The following is a 13,256-nucleotide window of genomic DNA, read 5'->3' as shown; positions in this document are numbered from 1 at the left end:
CATCGGGGCAGATTAACTGTCCGGCCCCTCTGCCCGAAGACACTGCGGATGCTCTCCTGACGGAGATGCTGACTCCGGCTCCTTACAAGGTGCCAGAGAAGACCAAGAAGGCCAAGGGAACCCGAAAGAGTTCCCGGCGCCAGGTGGTATCGGACTCATCGTCCGATAACTCCGCGACGCACTCCTCCCCCGAAGACGAGGAGGAAGATGAAGATGCTCCCCCTTCAGTCGGGGGAGACAAGAAAAGGAAGGCCGCCCTGACTGGGGGGGCCAAAGGGTCCAAGAAGGGGAGGACCCTCCTTCCGGACTACTCCACCACCGCCGCCGAAGGCTAAGACGAGTGGTTGCTCAGGGCCAAGCCCCTGGCAAAGTCAAAGTATTCGGATACCAGAGTAACTCATAGCATACCTTTGTCGCACTGCTTCTCCTAACGCCGAATATGATTATGCAGACCGCCCCAAGCCCGCACCGACATATCTTCGTCGGGCGGCTCCTTGGACTCGTCGGACATGGATAGCGATCCACTTCCGACCGCCACCTCCCCTTGCCCTACGGACAATGCCGAGGTATTGTCTCAAGAGGCACCGGGTCGAGGGGAGACAATCCCGAAGGCGCCTCAAGGAAACCTTCCGCACTCTAGGAGCAGAGGGAGTAAGGCTCCCGAGGGCTCCGAGTTCGGCCCTCAGCCGAACACCACGCCGGAACCTCCAGTGGTTCCGGACTCGGGCAGGCGGCCTCCTTCTAAAAGGGGCGAGACGCCTGTGCCGGTGACCTCTGCCCATCCAGGGGCACCAGACAATCTGCTGGGAGCGCTTCACAGCGCTTCCATTGACGAAGAGCACCGTGCTATGATGAGTGCGGTGATCCAGAAGGTTCAGTCCGCCAAGAGCGGACTGACTGAAGCCTGTGCCAGCCTTCTAACAGGCTTTGAGGTAAGTATTTGAAATATAGGAAAAATATTACCGCATAGACAATAGCCCCTGATGCTCTATTCGGTGTTCACAAAGAAAAGCTGAATAGAGGATCAAACAATGTCGCAGGAGTCTAATATAAGTATGTCTATATGTGTATGCAGGCTTCACTGCTGGCCTCTGCCGCGCTGACTGCGGAGGTCGCGGCACTGAAGCAGGACCTCGAAGGGTCCAAGAAAGAGCTCGGCCTTGCCAAGAGGCGGCTCAAGGAGAACAAAGGTAAGTAATACCTAGTACGTAGATATGTATATATATAAGGGATGCGATTGCAATATGACAGGTTATCTGTGATTTGCCAGGGGCCACGACCGAAGTGGCAACCCTGAAGCAAGGCGCTATCCAAGGCCGATAACAAAGCGGCCCAGGAGCGAACCGAGCGGGAAAACAAGAGGCACAGGTGGGCGAGGTGCAGCAAGAGCTCCACGCTCTCGTGACGAAGCACGAGGCGTTGGAGCTTGACTTGAAGACACGAGAGTCCGAGCTTGCCGCGGCCCTTGAGAGTGCAAAGAGTGCCAAGGCCAAAGCCCAAAAGGCCCTCCAGGAGATTGGTGCGATGAAGAAGATAGCGGCGGGTAAGGCATTCTACATGCAAAGCAAGCATGTGAAAGTAAGTTACTTGTTACTTACCCGAATCCGGAGCTCTCCAGGAGCATTCACAGATTTGCCCCGCAGCGCGTCGGATGCCGCACAGTTTTTCCAGGCCAAGGAGGGAAGCTCAACGGAGAAGCTGTTCTGGTCTCAGTATACTGGGACCGAACACCCGATGCCTCTGAGCGACCAGCTGAAGCAACTGGTCGAGCTGCACAAGGCAGCCGAGCAGGCCATGAAGGGCTTTATAGTCCGGATGTGGCCTGGCGACGCCCTGCCCAACAGCTACTTCGGCCTGATGAGGCGGCTTGTGGATGCTTGCCCACGGCTGGAAGTCGTTAAGCGGTCCATCTACATCGAAGGTGCACTCCAGGCTATCGCCCGTGTCAAGGTGCAATGGGCCAAGATGGACGTTGACGGTGTCCTGGACTAGGGGGTACTTACCACGTCGTCTCCCGATCTATTAGATTGGGCCGAGGCCCCCCATGGCCGTATACTCATGGGCCAGTTCGGACAGCTGCCGCATACAAGGATGATTCCACAAAGACTTGGCGATCAAGACAAGGACTTCTCCCCACCGGCGTATTCGGCTAGGACTCTGTCGACGTTCTGGGAATGGGGGTCCCTAGACTTGCCTGCCTGCGTCCTGCGGCGTGGCTCAAAGGGGGGCCCAGCACGGCCCATCTTCACCAACACAAACCCAAGACCCTCGCGAGGGGCCAAGCCTCGCGGGGCGGATGACACGGAGCTTCCTCAGGCACGGCCTCGTCAGGCTGGCTCGCGAGGAGGCGGAGAGATCAAGGCGGGGTACCTCGCGAGGTGCCCGTGACGCAAGCCATGACGACTCAGGGCGCTAGGTGGGCGCCAGCCCGCGCAACGTCCTCCTTTCCTCTTTGGTGCAAAGGGGGCAAGCGCAGCTGCGGAGTACCGAGGCATCAGGCAAAGGTTGCCATTTCGGTGCAACGAGACCAAGACCAGGAGGACTACGAGACGAAGGTCACCATGGAGCCCAAGACGGCGTCATCACTAGAGCTTTGCGCAGGCGAAGACTACTTTTGTCAGGATAGCTGATACTTGCTGTCCCCCTTCAAATTAGCCCGCCATTGTTGGCTCCCTTCCCGCTCGATATTTGGGAAGAGGACCAGGGCCTCTATAAATAGGACCAGCCGCCCACAGAGCAAGGGGGGTTGAAAAAGAGGAAGGGAGAGGCTCGATGGAGAGGTTGGAAGCATAGAGAGAGAGAGAAAGGTGGCAGAGCTCCTCCCAGCAGTTCATTGCCCCAGCCAAGAACAGACCCTTGTGAGGCTATTCTTCCTTGTACTGTTCATCATCATCAGCCCAAGAGGCAATCCACACACCACACACTGGAGTAGGGTATTACACCACAACGGTGGCCCGAACCAGTATAAACCCTGTGTCTCTTGTGTTGTTCTTCCCCTAGTTTAGATCCTAGCGTGGCGGAGGGGTGCAGGCAGGTAGGAGGCGAAATCTCCGTGCGCACCCCAGTGTTCGAACCTCAAGGGTCTGCCGGAACCCGAAATCCGACATTTGGCGCGCTAGGTAGGGGTGCGCCGGAATTCGTCTTTCACCACCCCGTTCTCCTCCGACCATCACGCTCATGTCTGACTCTCGTTGGGCCCGCGCGAAGCGCCGGGCCGCCCTCGCTTCTCGCGTCGCCCAGATGGCCCCTGTCGGCGGGCGTCCTCGCCGCTCCCCGTCACCTGCCGTCAACGCCGCCATCGGCCCGGCGGGGGACGAGCAGCAAGCATCGTCTCAGCATCCATCCGTGCGCCAAGACGGCCGCACCGCAACTCCCTCGCTCGCCCGAGCCGGATCTTCGTCCCGCGCGCTTCGCGCGCCCATGGAGGCTCGGGCTGCACTCATCGTGGCAAACGAGCTCCTGCGCTGCCGTCCCGCCGACGATGTTTACGAAGAATGGCTCGACCGCGTCGCCTAGCTCGTCCGCGCCGCAAGGGGCTCTCCTGCACCGTCCCATCGCGCTACACCGACACCCCTGATCGTCGCGGCCCTCCTGGGCGGCTCGCAGGCGCTGCCCACAAGTCACCACGTCAAGCCGTTCATCCGCCGGGTCAGCGCCGCTTCCACGCGGCAGGGGGCTCCCCTGGATCGGGCGGCGCCCGAGACTGGCCCGACCTTCAGCTCGGAGGACCACCCCTCCAACTCAGCCTGCTCGGGCGCGCTCCCCATGTTGTGCACCCCCACCATCTGCCAGGTGGCCGTCACCAGAACCCTCATTGATGGCGGCGCATTCCTCAGCATGCCCTCGGTCGAGGCCTTCAACCTCCTCCGCATACCCCTGGAACGGCTGCAACCCAGCCAACCCTTCTCAGGCGTTGGGGGCAAGTCGTCCAGCTCCTTGGGACAGATCTGGCTCCCAGTGACCTTCGGCACCTATGACAACTTCCGCACGGAGCTGGTTGACTTCGACATCGCCCCCATCGGCCTTCCCTACAACGCCATCCTCGTCTACCCAGCGTTGGCCCAGTTCATGGCCGCAACGCACCCGGCGTACAACCTCATGAAGATTCTCGGGAGCAGCGGTGTCCTCACTGTGCACGGGGATACCGGTGACGCTCTGCGGGTGCTCAAGCTCGTCTTCAAGACGACAGCGTCAGCACAGCCTGTCGACTTGGAGGCCCCCGAGCCCAAGGGGGCTGCGCCCGCCAAGAAGAAGCAGTTGTTCACCCAAGACAAGGCAGAAACCAAGCAGATACCCGTCGATGTGGACGGGTCCACCGACACCACTTTCACCATAGGCGCCCACCTCAAACCCGAGCAGGAGGAGGCCTTGGTCGGGTTCCTGCGCGCAAACAAGAAGGTATTCGCTTGGGAGCCAGACCAGTTGGCAGGGATCCCCAAGAGTGTAATCGAGCATCACCTCAACGTATGCCCCAACATGCGCCCTGTGAAGCAGAAGGCCAGGCGGCAGTCCACAGAAAAGCAGGCCTTCATCGTCCAAGAGACCCGCAAATTAGAGGCCGCTAGGGTCATTCGCGAGGTCCGATACCCAGATTGGTTGGCCAACCCTGTCGTTGTGCCGAAGAAGGGAGGGAAGGGACGCATGTGTGTCGACTTCACCAACCTCAACAAAGCGTGCCCGCAAGACCCGTTGCCGCTCCCCCGCATCGACCAGATCGTTAATTCCACTTCGGAATGCGACCTGTTATGCTTCCTGGATGCCTTCTCTGGGTATCACGACATCAAGATGGCAGTAGAAGACGTCGAGAAGACAGCCTTCCTGACCCCGTGCGGGGTGTACTGCTACACCTGCATGCCGTTCGGGCTGCGTAATGCAGGGGCGACCTTTCAGCGGCTGATGCATATTACCTTGGGCCCGCAGCTCGGGAAGAATGTTGAAGCTTACGTCGATGACATCGTGGTAAAATCTCGGGAGGCCAGGACCTTCATACAAGACCTGGAGGAAACCATCGCGAGCCTCAACGCAGTGAACCTACGACTCAACCCAGAGAAGTGTGTGTTCGGAGTCCCCTCGGGCAAGCTCTTGGGATTCCTCGTGTCTCATCGGGGCATCGAGGCTAACCCAGAGAAGGTCAAGGCAGTGGAAGACATGAGTCCACTGAAGACCCTCAGAGAAATGCAGAAGCTCACGGAGCGCGTCACCACACTAGGGCGCTTCATCTCCAAGTTGGAGGAGCGAGCGCTACCCTTTTTCCAGTAACTGAACTAGTATCAAATACTGAGGGTTTGCTATAAACACTAGTAAAGTACACATCAATAACATGTATATCAAATATACCTATGTTCACTTTGCCATCCTTCTTATCCGCCAATCACTTGGGGTAGTTCCGCTTCCAGTGACCATTCCCTTTGCAGTAGAAGCACTTAGTCTCAGGCTTAGGACCAGACTTGGGCTTCTTCACTTGAGCAGCAACTTGCTTGCCGTTCTTCTTGAAGTTCCCCTTCTTCCCTATGCCCTTTTCTTGAAACTAGTGATCTTGTCAACCATCAACACTTGATGTTTTCCTTGATTTCTACCTTCGTTGATTTCAGCATCACGAAGAGCTTGGGAATTGTTTCCGTTATCCCTTGCATATTATAGTTCATCACGAAGTTCTACTAACTTGGTGATGGTGACTAGAGAATTCTGTCAATCACTATCTTATCTGGAAGATTAACTCCCACTTGATTCAAGCGATTGTAGTACCCAGACAATCTGGGCACATGCTCACTAGTTGAGAGATTCTCCTCCATCTTTTAGCTATAGAACTTGTTAGAGACTTCATATCTCTCAACTCGGGTATTTGCTTGAAATATTAACTTCAACTCCTGGAACATCTCATATGCTCCATGACGTTCAAAACGTCTTTGAAGTCCCGATTCTAAGCCATTAAGCATGGTACACTAAACTATCAAGTAGCCATCATATTGAGCTAGCCAAATGTTCATAACGTCTGCATCTGCTCCTGCAATAGGTCCGTCACCTAGCGGTGCATCAAGGTCATAATTCTTCTGTGTAGCAATGAGGATAAACCTCAGATCACGGATCCAATCTGCATCATTGCTACTAACATCTTTCAACACAATTTTCTCTAGGAACATATCAAAATAAACATAGGGAAGCAACAACGCGAGCTATTGACCTACAACATAATTTGCAAAATACTACCAGGACTAAGTTCATGATAAATTTAAGTTCAGTTAATCAAATTAATTAAAGAACTCCCACTTAGACAGACATCCCTCTAATCCTCTAAGTGATTACGTGATCCAAATCAACTAAACCATAACCGATCATCACGTGAGATGGAGTAGTTTTCAATGGTGAACATCGTTATGTTGATCATATCTACTATATGATTCACGCTCAACCTTTCGGTCTCCGTGTTCCGAGGCCATATCTGTATATGCTTGGCTCGTCAAGTATAACCTGAGTATTCCGCGTGTGCAACTGTTTTGCACCCGTTGTATTTGAACGTAGAACCTATCACACCCGATCATCACGTGGTGTCTCAGCACGAAGAACTTTCGCAACGGTGCATACTCAGGGAGAACACTTCTTGATAATTTAGTGAGAGATCATATTATAATGCTACCGTCAATGAAAGCAAGATAAGATGCATAAAAGGATAAACATCACATGCAATCAATATAAGTGATATGATATGGCCATCATCATCTTGTGCTTGTGATCTCCATCTCCGAAGCACCATCGTGATCACCATCGTCACCGGCGTGATACCTTGATCTCCATCGTAGCATCGTTGTCGTCTCGCCAAGCTTGTGCTTCCACGACTATCACTACCGCTTAGTAATAAAGTAAAACATTACATCGTGATTTCATTGCATACAATAAAACGACAACCATAAGGCTCCTGCCAGTTGCCGATAACTCGGTTACAAAACATGATCATCTCATACAATAAAATTCAGCATCATATCTTGACCATATCACATCACAACATGCCCTGCAAAAACAAGTTAGACGTCCTCTACTTTGTTGTTGCAAGTTTTACGTGGCTGCTACGGGCTTAAGCAAGAACCAATCTCACCTACGCATCAAAACCACAACGATAGTTTGTCAAATAGACTCCGTTTTAACCTTCGCAAGGACCGGGCGTAGCCATACTTGGTTCAACTAAAGTTGGAGAGACAGTCGCCCGCAAGCCACCTATGTGCAAAGCACGTCGGGCGAACCGGTCTCGCGTAAGTGTACGCGTAATGTTGGTCCGGGTCGTCTCGTCCAACAATGCCGCCGAACCAAAGTATGACATGCTGGTAGGCAGTATGACTTATATCGCCCACAACTCACTTGTGTTCTACTCGTGCATATAACATCAACATAAATAACCTAGGCTCAGATGCCACTATTGGGTTTCGTAGTAATTTCATACGCACACGCAAGATCATGTGATGCATAGCAACGAGAGGGGAGAGTGTTGTCTACGTACCCACGCAGACCGACTCCGGAAGCGTTGACACAACATAGAGGAAGTAGTCGTACATCTTCACGATCCAACCGATCAAGCACCGAAACTACGGCACCTCCGAGTTCGAGCACACGTTCAGCTCGATGACGATCCCCGGACTCTGATCCAGCAAAGTGTCGGGGAAGAGTTCCGTCAGCACGACGGCGTGGTGACGATCTTGATGTACTACAGCAGCAGGGCTTCGCCTAAACTCCGCTACAGTATTATCGAGGACTATGGTGGCTGGGGGCGCTGCACACGGCTAAGGAATAGATCATGTGGATCAACTTGTGTTTCTTGATCTGTCTTTGGTGCTAGCCCTGCCCCTCTATTTATATCTTGAGCCATGGGGTCGAAACTTGGAGTTAAAGCCTTCACAAAGTCGGTTTCACCCGATAGGCAAGAGTCCTTCCCGGACTCCAGGGCCAGACGCCAGGGACCCTGGCGTCTGGCCCCTGGACTCCGCAAAACTTCCTTTTGCGCTTTCCAAAAACCTTGTGGGCTTTCCCCTTTGGCCCAAATAAAGTGTTCTCGTACCCAAACATTTCGGGAAACATCCGGAACCCCTTCCGGTGATTTCCGGAACCCTTCCGGTGAACAAACACTATTATCATATATATCAAACTTTATCTCCGGACCATTCCGGAGTTCCTCGTCATGTCCGTGATCTCATCTCGGACTCCGAACAACATTCGGTACATCAAAATGCATAAAACTCATAACAACTGTCATCATAACTTTAAGCGTGCGGACCCTACGGGTTCGAGAATAATGTAGACATGACCGAGACATGTCTCCGGTCAATAACCAATAGCGGGACCTGGATGCCCATATTGGCTCCTACATATTCTACGAAGATCTTTATCGGTCAGACGGCATAACAACATACGTTGTTCCCTTTGTCATCGGTATGTTACTTGCCCGAGATTCGATCGTCGGTATCCAATACCTAGTTCAATCTCGTTACCGGCAAGTCTCTTTACTCGTTCCGTAATACATCATCTCACAACTAACATATTAGTTGTAATGCTTGCAAGGCTTATGTGATGTGCATTACCGAGAGGGCCCAGAGATACCTCTCCGACAATCGGAGTGACAAATCCTAATCTCGAAATACGCCAACCCAACATCTCCATTTGGAGACACCTGTAATGCTCCTTTATAATCACCCAGTTACGTTGTGACGTTTGGTAGCACCCAAAGTGTTCCTCCGGCAAACGGGAGTTGCATAATCTCATAGTCATAGGAACATGTGTAAGTCATGAAGAAAGCAATAGCAACATACTAAACGATCGGGTGCTAAGCTAATGGAATGGGTCATGTCAATCAGATCATTCAACTAATGATGTGACCTTGTTAATCAAATAACAACACTTTGTTCATGGTTAGGAAACATAACCATCTTTGATTAACGAGCTTGTCAAGTAGAGGCATACTAGTGACACTCTGGTTGTCTATGTATTCACACATGTATTATGTTTCCGGTTAATACAATTCTAGAATAAATAATAAACATTCATCATGAAATAAGGAAATAAATAATAACTTTATTATTGCCTCTAGGGCATATTTCCTTCACAAGGGAAGGAACTACTGGAAGATATACACGGCGGAGACTGCGGACATCATTCATCATCACGGACCCTCGTCGGCAAGGTGTTCCGCAGTGGGTTTTATTGGCCCACCGCGCTCAATGACGCCGTTGAACTAGTGAAAGCCTGTGAAGCCTGCCAGTTCCATGCCAAGCAGATCCATCAGCCAGCAGGAGGCTTGCAGACTATTCCCCTTTCATGGCCATTCGCAGTCTGGGGGCTGGACATCTTGGGCCCGTTTCCTCGGGCGTCAGGGGGCTACCGCTACCTCTACGTTGTCGTGGACAAGTTCACCAAGTGGGCTGAAGTAGAGGCTGTCCGCACCATTCCCGCGGGTTCCGCGATCAAGTTCATCAAGGGCATCGTGAGCCGGTTTGGGGTGCCGAATCGCATCATCATGGACAACGGTTCGCAGTTCACCAGTAACCTCTTCAAAACATACTGTGCTAACCGTGGAACGCAGATATGCTATGCCTCAATGGCGCACCCCCGAAGCAACGGCCAGGCCGAGCGAGCCAACGCGGAGGTCCTGAGGGGCCTCAAGACCAGGACGTTCAAGAAGAAGCTGGAGGCCTGCGGCAGAGGTTGGTACGACGAGCTTCAGTCCGTGCTGTGGTCCATCCGCACTACCGCGACCAAACCGACTGGAGAGACCTCGTTCTTCCTGGTCTACGGAGCGGAAGCGGTCCTCCCTCACGAGGTCAGACGTCGCCATTGTTGGGGATATCGCTTATCGGGAACTTATTGGCCGTCCTATGATAAGGGGTAAATCGGTCAGTTTATCGGCATATCGGCCGATTTATCGCCATATCGGTTGATTTATCGACCGATTTATCTTATCGGTCAGACCACGATAAGCGATAAATCGACCGATTTATCAGAATATCAGAAGATATCTTGAACAGTGGATGTCGCTCCGCGCGGGTCCTGGCGTTTGACGAGGCGCAGCAGGACGCCATGCGGGGGATGGACCTCGTGCTGGGGGAGGAACATCGCCGAGAAGCCGCGCTGCGAGCGGCGAGGTACCAGCAAGCGCTGCAGCAATATCACTGCCGCAACATCCGTCCCAGGACTCTTGAGGTAGGAGACCTCGTGCTCAGGCGGGTTCTCTCCAGGGAGGGACTGCACAAGCTCTCTCCCATGTGGGAGGGCCCGTTCAAGGTTGTTCATGTTTCCAGGCCCGGCTCCGCGCGCTTGGAGACTCAGGAGGGAGTGCCGGTCCAGAATGCATGGAACATCCAGCACCTCCGGAGGTTCTACCCCTGAAAAGGCCCAGAGCCTATGAAGCAAGGCGAGTGCCTGTGAAGCTATCGCGTTTTGGAAAAGGCCCAAAGCCTGTGAAGCAAGGCAGGTGCCTGTGAAGCTATCGCGTTTTGGAAAAGGCCCAGAGCCTGTGAAGCAAGGCGAGTGCTTGTGAAGCTATCACGTTTTGGAAAAGGCCCAGAGCCTGTGAAGCAAGGCGAGTGCCTGTGAAGCTATCGCGTTTTGGAAAAGGCCCGGAGCCTGTGAAGAAGGCCAATGTCTGTGAAGCTCGCCGCCCGTGATAGTCTCACGTAATAATGAGTTGGGGCTGTACACGCCCCAGAGTCTCAGGAGCGCCGGCCTCAGGCCCTGGGGCTCCATCCCACGCCCAGTGGCAGCACTTAGATCCGCGCTGGTGAGAAGACGTCGAAGACTAGATTAGGTGCCAGACGCGGCTTTTCATTTGCTTTCCGCAGTTGACTTGTTCCTTCTCATTTGAAGTTTTATTGAAGTTGTTGCCGTCTTTGGCTTGCGGTTCTTCGGCTTTTCACTCACCTGCCTCGATTTCTCTTGCACAAGGCCTCGCGAGGGGGGCAGCTAAGCGCCCTCGCAGGCGTTCCTATCCAAGTCATTCAAAGAGTTCGCGACCTGGGCCCCTTACAGGAGCACCCCTCCAGTCCGTGCCCCACGAGCACCGCGACACAAACAAAGGGCCTGGGTCGGTCACCCCCCCATGGCCGGGGCCGGGAACTATCCACGCTCGGGCACATAGCCGAAAGGTACGGTAACGAAAGCGAAATGATGATTAACAGCAATAACCCAAACACGCCCCCGCGGGGCTCCGCACTATTGTCTTTGTCACGCAGGAAAAAGGGAAAAGGAAGAACAAATCCGGCGCGGCTCGCCTCACACCAGCCCACGGGGAAGGCCCGAGCTACCTCCGGAGCTCAGGCGGACTCCCTCTCACGCTTCACCAGGGCACGGCGGTGTGCGGACATGTTGCCACCCCCCAAGCAGATACGACGGCGTGGAGGCTGGTCGCGGCCACCGCTAAAGGAGTCGCCGCCTGAAGAAGAGCCGGAGAATCTTGAGGAACCCCAAACGCCGCCAGCCGCGCGAGCGCTGCTCCCTCCATCATCACCGGAGCTGCGTTCCCAGCCGCGGTCGTCACCCTCGGGGCAACACCCTGCGCGGCGACCATCTTCCCCAAACACCCACACGTAGAGGGTGGCGTCGCCGTCGAACTTGAAGTGTAGGGTGCACCGACGGCTCAGGCCACGGGCGCGGGCAAACGTCTGCCAACCGCGGGCCAGGGACAGGCTCCCGGCCGCGGAGACCTCCAGGGAGACCCATAAGGCCCGGCTGCAGTAGCCGTCGGCCTGGAGCCAGAGGCCACCCGGGGTGCCGGCCGGGAGCTTGCTGAGGAGGAAGCGAGGAAGCGGGAGCCGGGTGCTAACCGGCTCCGCCGACCACACGACGAACTCCGGTAGCACTTCAGCAGCACGAACGCACGGCCTGGGGGGACGCGCAGCCGGAGCGTGCCCCCGGCTGCAGCAATCCGCCTGTCGCCATGCTGAAGATCGCCTCCACGGTCGCGGGGAGCCACCATGGTGGCCACAGGATGCTTGCGAGGGCGCCCTCGGCCACGCTTGGGTGGGGGAGAGGCGGGCTCAACCCGGCAAGCCTTCCCCTTCTCAGCGGCCGAGAACCTCCTCGACGGGGCCATGAAGAAAAATGAGAAGCAAGGGGGGATGAACTGGAAGGGCGCGCGCCGGCCCGTACATACGGCTGGCGATGGCCAACCAAAGGCACCCACGATCGCAAGTAATTATGACCCGCTTTGCATGCAGGGACTTGTCCAATCCGTGCAGTTGTCGAGCCGCCATGGGGAAGTGGAGACGCCCACGTCCAATCAACCGCCACGCGGCGCCCAAGGCCGCAGGCTGTTAGGGCCCGCGGTGCTTCGCACTTGCCCTTCCGCCTCCCTGCACGGCCAAGTCCGGGCGCGCTTTGGTCCCGGGGGCTACTGTCGGTGTTCTGGGAACGGGGGTCCCCAGACTTGCCTGCCTGCGGCCTGCGACGTGACTCAAAGGGGGGCCCAACACGGCCCATCTTCACCAACACAAACCCAAGACCCTCGCGAGGGGCCAAGCCTCGCGGGGCGGACGACACGGAGCTTCCTCAGGCACGGCCTCGTCAGGCTGGCTCGCGAGGAGGCGGAGAGATCAAGGCGGGGTACCTCGCGAGGTGCCCGTGACGCAAGCCATGACGACTCAGGGCGCCAGGCGGGCGCCAGCCCGCGCAGCGTCCTCCTTTCCTCTTTGGTGCAAAGGGGGCAAGCGCAGCCACGGAGTAGCGAGGCATCAGGCAAAGGTTGCCATTTCGGTGCAATGAGACCAAGACCAGGAGGACTACGAGACGGAGGTCACCGTGGAGCCCAAGACGGTGTCATCACCAGAGCTTTGCGCAGGCGAAGACTACTTTTGTCAGGATAGCTGATACTTGTTGTCCCCCTTCAAATTAGCCCGCCATTGTTGGCTCCCTTCCCGCTCGATATTTGGGAAGAGGACCAGGGCCTCTATAAATAGGACCAGCCGCCCATAGAGCAAGGGGGGTTGAAAAAGAGGAAGGGAGAGGCTCGATGGAGAGGTTGGAAGCATAGAGAGAGAGAGAGAAAGGTGGTTGAGCTCCTCCCAGCAGTTCATCGCCCCAGCCAAGAACAGACCCTCGTAAGGCTATTCTTCCTTGTACTATTCATCATTATCAGCCCAAGAGGCAATCCACACACCACACACTAGAGTAGGGTATTACACCACAACGGTGGCCCGAACCAGTATAAACTCTGTGTCTCTTGTGTTGTTCTTCCCGTAGTTTAGATCCTAGCATGGCGGAGGGGTGCAGGCAGGTAGGAGGCG

Source organism: Triticum aestivum, chromosome 2A (assembly GCF_018294505.1).
Source record: "Triticum aestivum cultivar Chinese Spring chromosome 2A, IWGSC CS RefSeq v2.1, whole genome shotgun sequence".
Lineage (NCBI taxonomy): Eukaryota > Viridiplantae > Streptophyta > Magnoliopsida > Poales > Poaceae > Triticum > Triticum aestivum.
The sequence above is the reverse complement of the archived record's forward strand: the minus strand, read 5'-3'. Positions refer to the sequence as shown.